General features: G+C 32.9%; 1 long non-coding RNA gene across 1 annotated transcript; it reads left to right on the top strand.

Moving 5' to 3' along the window:
- Nucleotides 1-2,711: 2,711 nt before the first annotated feature.
- LOC130047361 (uncharacterized) lies at nucleotides 2,712-4,145 on the top strand. Its single transcript, XR_008796255.1, has 2 exons — nucleotides 2,712-2,988; nucleotides 3,549-4,145. It is a non-coding gene; the product is annotated as an uncharacterized LOC130047361 (long non-coding RNA).
- Nucleotides 4,146-5,853: the final 1,708 nt, after the last annotated feature.

Raw genomic sequence — 5,853 nt, forward strand, 5'->3', positions numbered from 1 at the left:
AAAATGTTAATATCCTGTTTTAATTCTAAGATTAACATACATTTTTTGATATGAGAGAAGATATTACACTGTATGCTTTGTTCCTGGAGGGCTTCAGATGAACAGATTAATTGTTCTAAACTTTGTGTTCTTTCTTCAAAGAACAAAAAGTGGCGGGTAATTATCCACGATGAAGGTTTCAGTAAACACCGAAGACAAATGACAAGTAACCGAAATAGCAGTCATGTTTACATGCTCTCCTTCAACAAATATTGGACCACGATACCCTGAGAGCAATCCATCATAAGCAGTGAGGCGGAACTAGTGCGTGAAAGCAATAGGGAAATAGATTAGCAGGGTGATTGATAAAGCTCCGATACTGAATTGTGCATATACGATAAATTAGAGGCCATTAGCGTTTTCCTATGTTCGTATAGGACAGTCGCATGCAATGATACTTTATCAGAATAGAGATTAGAACTGCACAAAACAAAAAAATGCCTTTCCTGTTTAATAGCTGATTTAACTTATAACTGTTTACATTGTATCAGAATTAAAACGCCCGCAACAATTATGATAAGGTAAAACACTTTCCCATTAAGATTTAAATTCTATATAAAAAGATCAAATTGAATGTACATGCATTTCTATATAGAGTTAAGTATGACGTTCAGGATTGATACAAATCTTGTCCAATTCGATTCTTTTTATCCCTCTAATTTGATTTGATTTGACTGTTTCGAAATGCTGGTATTGAGATACTTTGTAGAAACTCCTGCTTCCCTTTCCCTATGGATTTTCTTTTCTAATGTGAGTTGGTTAATCTCATGAATTATGGATAAAATTCAACTTTATGTCACTGGGTGCAATTTTCACTTTCACACAACAATGAGTTAAGGATTAAATTCTTTTGAAATAATGGCAAGAAAACTATCCTGCCGATCTTTGAACTGCTTTTACTAAAAGTAACTTTGAATACTTTCTAAGAAAATCGACAGTCCTGGGTAAAAGGCAAATAAAGTCAATGTTCAAGTTACGCATGTTCATATTTTCTCGGCAAAATGATAATCTATTGCAAAACTGTACAAATAATCAAATATGTATATACTTAATCAAATATTGTCAAACCATTTTATGAGTTAGATCTATATTAGGGGCTGTAGTATCTCATTTCAATCACATGAGCTTTTCCTCACTGTATTGTGTAGTAGCTTTATCATATATACTGCTGGGAATACTAGTAATGGCATTAATATATAAATTGGTTATATTCCTTGATAATTCAATAATACGATTTTCTTGTCCGTTAGATATGTTCTTTTATTATGAAAGTTTGAAGAGATATTATGAAGTGGGTACTTTACAAAAGTATGTGATAATTAAGACACCGAATATAATTAATACTCTTTCACTTAACACTCGAGGCTGAGACGCACTTCGATAGCCCATATACTTAATTAGTCGTATGTATTTACTTAAAAACAATTTTCGAAAAAAGGATTAGTAAGAAAAAGAATGTTCAAAAATTTGAAAAAAAAAGTTGTAGTAGGTTTTCGTTCGTCCTTCCACGTTGTAAACTGATCACGACAGGACACTCATCACTAGGGATTTTCCTCATAAATTTGCTTTGAAAAACTACAATAGGAGCAAAGTACACAGAAAGAGGTAATTATTGGAGGAGCTTTACGCACTGGAACAATCTCTCAGGTATGTACAGATGCTAGGGCTGATGTTTAATTCTAACACCCTGTACCACAACCTAAATCATGTTTTAAGATAACGATTGCTAGATCACTAGTATATCAAATCAAGATGTCATTCTAAGAAGAGACATTTAATTCATTCCTAAACGATCCTGTGTATAATAATAGTATATTTCGCTGTTATAGAATGAAATATAGAAATATCACAAAGGCGGGTTACATGCTCAAGGAGAAATACCATATCATCTTGATAGCCGACTTCCTTTTGAACCATGAATGAAAATATAAACAATACTTGTTTATTCCTTTTAAATCTGATTACTTAGCAGGATAGCTTAGCATTTTAATTAACGTGACGGCTGATAATGAAATAGATGGGGAGGGGGGAACATGTTGACTACTGATCTATAGAAGTCAAGCAGGGATTTAAATTTTTTTTTTTAAAAATACTTTGTACTAAATCTGCATTTTTAACTACAAAACGTAAATTTGAAAGTTTTTAATTTCAAATTATTATTGTACATATCCTCCACTATCCATCCATATCAGATTCCTTTGGTGTGTCATTCGTCCTAAAAATTCATATAGCTATTAATACAGCCCGTGCGAGTTTGGTACTGTTTCGACCACTCATTCTAGTGTGATTGAAATCGACACGTTCACTATGATATAGCGTTTGCTTGCAGTCGCTGCAGATGTCAATTTCAGCCATTCCATTATCTAAGGCAATTCTCGTTATCACTGCCAAATGCCTATAGAATCGAACACAAATACATGCGACACCCTATGCCTTTCACTGTTTACATTAATATATGCATTATACCTCTAGAGAACTTTAAAGAATTACACAATTATGCAACAACAGAATTTGACCATGTGATTACGAATTATGTTACTAAGTGCTGAAAAACGATTCTACGTTTAATACTAGTTTCTACTACGCCCTACGCTAACGTAAGAAAGGCGTAACGGGGCTCAGCATGATAGATAGAGATAGAGTTTCATCCATCACATGATTACAGCGGTATCATATTTCATGTCATATTACGCCGATATCAAACAATTTAATTTGTCAAGAGACAATATAATCATCTAACGACCAGTCGCACTGCTACTGCCCACAGCCTCCTACTATACTTCAATTTTGTGCCTTTATGAAAAAAATATCATTGGTAAGATTTGAAAATACTGTTTTCACGGTGACGCAATATTCGTGTATGTAAACTAAAGGTGCGACATATTCTTCTTTAAAAACTTTCAGATAAACTTTGAAAGGCAATATTTGGACTGTACAATCATCATCAAAGTAAGTCTACTCGTCTTTGTGTATTATGTATTTCATAGAGATAAATCGATTGTTACATTATCTTGCTTTCTAAAACAAATGATATGAATGACAGCAAACCGCTCAGGTCCTCCCTTTTTCCATTTTATGTTATTCTTAGCTTAAAGACGTATTGAATATTCATTACTGAATGCAATAATTCTTAAACATTCGTCATGACATGTCGGTTTGAAATAGGTAATTTATATATCTACTAATATGTATAAACACGGCAATTTTGAACAATTATATACCATGTCAAAAACATTTCTTTTCTCACGCGTGGAGAACTCAAATCTTCTTGAGATTTCTCGACAAAATCATTCTACGTAATTATAACTGTAAATTGAATTCATTCATATGAATTCCTGTAGAGGACGTGAAACAGATGACATTTTCCAACTAAAGAAGCTTTTCCATTTACTTTGCTGTTTCGTTATATTTAGGTGTCCCAGTTCGTTTTGTCCAGAACAGACTTTTATTCAATATAGTTCCAAAAATAATTGAGGAATTTAATACATACTTATTGATTTCTTTTTCAGAATAACAATAATGACAGCGATCTTTCGAATCTGGTTTGTTAGAATAACACTTCTAATCATGAGCGCCTCCGCCATACCAGTATACGACTACCAAAGACCGGGTTATTACGATGCTTTGGAGGAATTTCTTCCACAAAAAAGAACCTATAGTAGATTCTTTCGAATCGGAAAATCTCAAGAGAGTCACTCGCCGAGCATGGATGATGTGTTTATCAATAGAGTTGGCAATATGTTGCATAGACAAGATTATATTCCCGATCTAATTGCCAAAGAACAAAGGGTCGGATTTAATATGGGAGGAAACACCGATGATAATATACAGGATCAGTTTTTGGACAACGATTCAGAAGAGCCACTAAGTCCGTCTAAAAGAGGGATGTTTCGATTTGGTAAAATGCCCTATTTCATGAGAAACGGAAGGACCTTTCTTCGGACGTATTACGACAAACCCGATTCGACAGCTACCACAAAATCTCAATTCTGGAGAATTGGTTGAATTTTCACAAAGAAATTTCTCTTAGAAATTTGAACAGTTTAAAAAATCAGGCCTTCAACTTTTTTGTAAACTGGAAATTTTAATAAAGTCCTTTAAGTTAAGTGCAACTTATGTTTTTGCCTGAGGTGAATTGCGATTAGAATTTAATCACTCTTCTGCAACAAAAATAGCTTAGTTAGATCATATTATATTATTGTATCATATACTTCAGAAGATTATTTCTTATCAAAGTTTATACCCCTCGTTAATATTTCATAACATGGAAAATATTTCAAAGGCATCCACCCCCGGTGTCTGGCATAGATCTAAATTCACAAAAGGTAACAGACAGTAGAGTTTCCCCATTAATAAATATTTCAAAGGTAAATAGGTATTTAAATCTAAATCGTACATGCTAAAGCCAACGCGACCTACTTCTGTTATATACATATAGTCAGATGATCGACAGTTTACATGCTTGTCTAATATCTGTATTTAATGCTCATTATTAGCAGACAAAGGCCAGTTGAAAGCTTTCCCTATTGTCAACTATGCCTATGTGAAAACATAATTTCGTAGCAGGCAACAAAAACAATAATTATTTATGAAACAAAGTGGATGAATTTCACAGAAATTGTAATTTCAGCCAACCATCTGTTAAGGGAGAATGTACAGTAAAAATAAAGAATATGAAAATGTAATTGTGGCTATATATGAATTTTATCCTTATCTGGCCTTTAAATTAGTAAATTTGATAAAGGTAATATGTGCAATTTTCTTACACAGGTTATTTTTCAGTCAATTATTAGTACAATGTAATTCCAAGTTGCATACACTTTCCTAGAATTTTTAAAATGTTGATGAAAAGTGTATTTACTCACTATTTTCCTTTTAGTCAATAAAGAGTAACACCGTGAACGGCATACATATTGCTACTCCATTTATGCATCTTTCATATTTCTCTCTTATTGAGATGAATATTAATATCACCATATCTTTAGCAATGAATTGATGGTAAATATATTCACAGCTTTGCCGCATAAGAATTGAAGTTTGAAAAATATACCTTTCAAAACTCAAATATTTCTTTTTGATTTTAGCGTTTCAATGTGCCAAATTAAGTACAGACTAAGTGTAGTCTTGTGGCTTATCAATCGTTAAGCTTTGACCTTGACTTTACAATTCATTAATTATAAAGTCTCTATCTTGTGTAGATCAGAGTTAGGAACAAAATAATAAATGGACAAAATGCAACATGCCCCCCCCCTGGCATATAAAAGATTATAAAGTCATTAAAAGTAATTTAGACTGTCTGATGTGTTTCATACAAATTGATAGGCCGATGTTTCCATTGTGATTACACCCTTTATCAAAATATATGCTTTCTGCGGGTGTGACCGGTCAAGAAAGGATGTTTACACCTCATAGGAACCTGATCCCACCTCTGGTGTTGTTTGCTCTTCTTTCCATTTTGTATTTTTTTTAAAATCTAGGATATATAACATTGATCACTGTTCGTTATCTTCACATTTTCATCGCCAACATATGTAAAGCATTGAATTAATTTTCTCTATGCTTCGGATAAATTTGCTCTGAGTCAAAATAGGGTTAACCAGCAGTCTTACACTGCATTTGTTCCCAATTCTGACCGTCATTCTACATTGCATAAATAATTGAAGTGTTTGAATATATTTATTGTTTATTGATAATATTAGAAAGGGATTGTTAATTTACCATTACCATCACAAATACGTGCAGTTTCCTCCATTGTCTTTCAAAAAGCCAAAAATCTCAATAACTCTGTTTTACTTCAGAAAGTGAAAACTGAAA

This window comes from Ostrea edulis, chromosome 6 (assembly GCF_947568905.1).
Source record: "Ostrea edulis chromosome 6, xbOstEdul1.1, whole genome shotgun sequence".
NCBI lineage: Eukaryota > Metazoa > Mollusca > Bivalvia > Ostreida > Ostreidae > Ostrea > Ostrea edulis.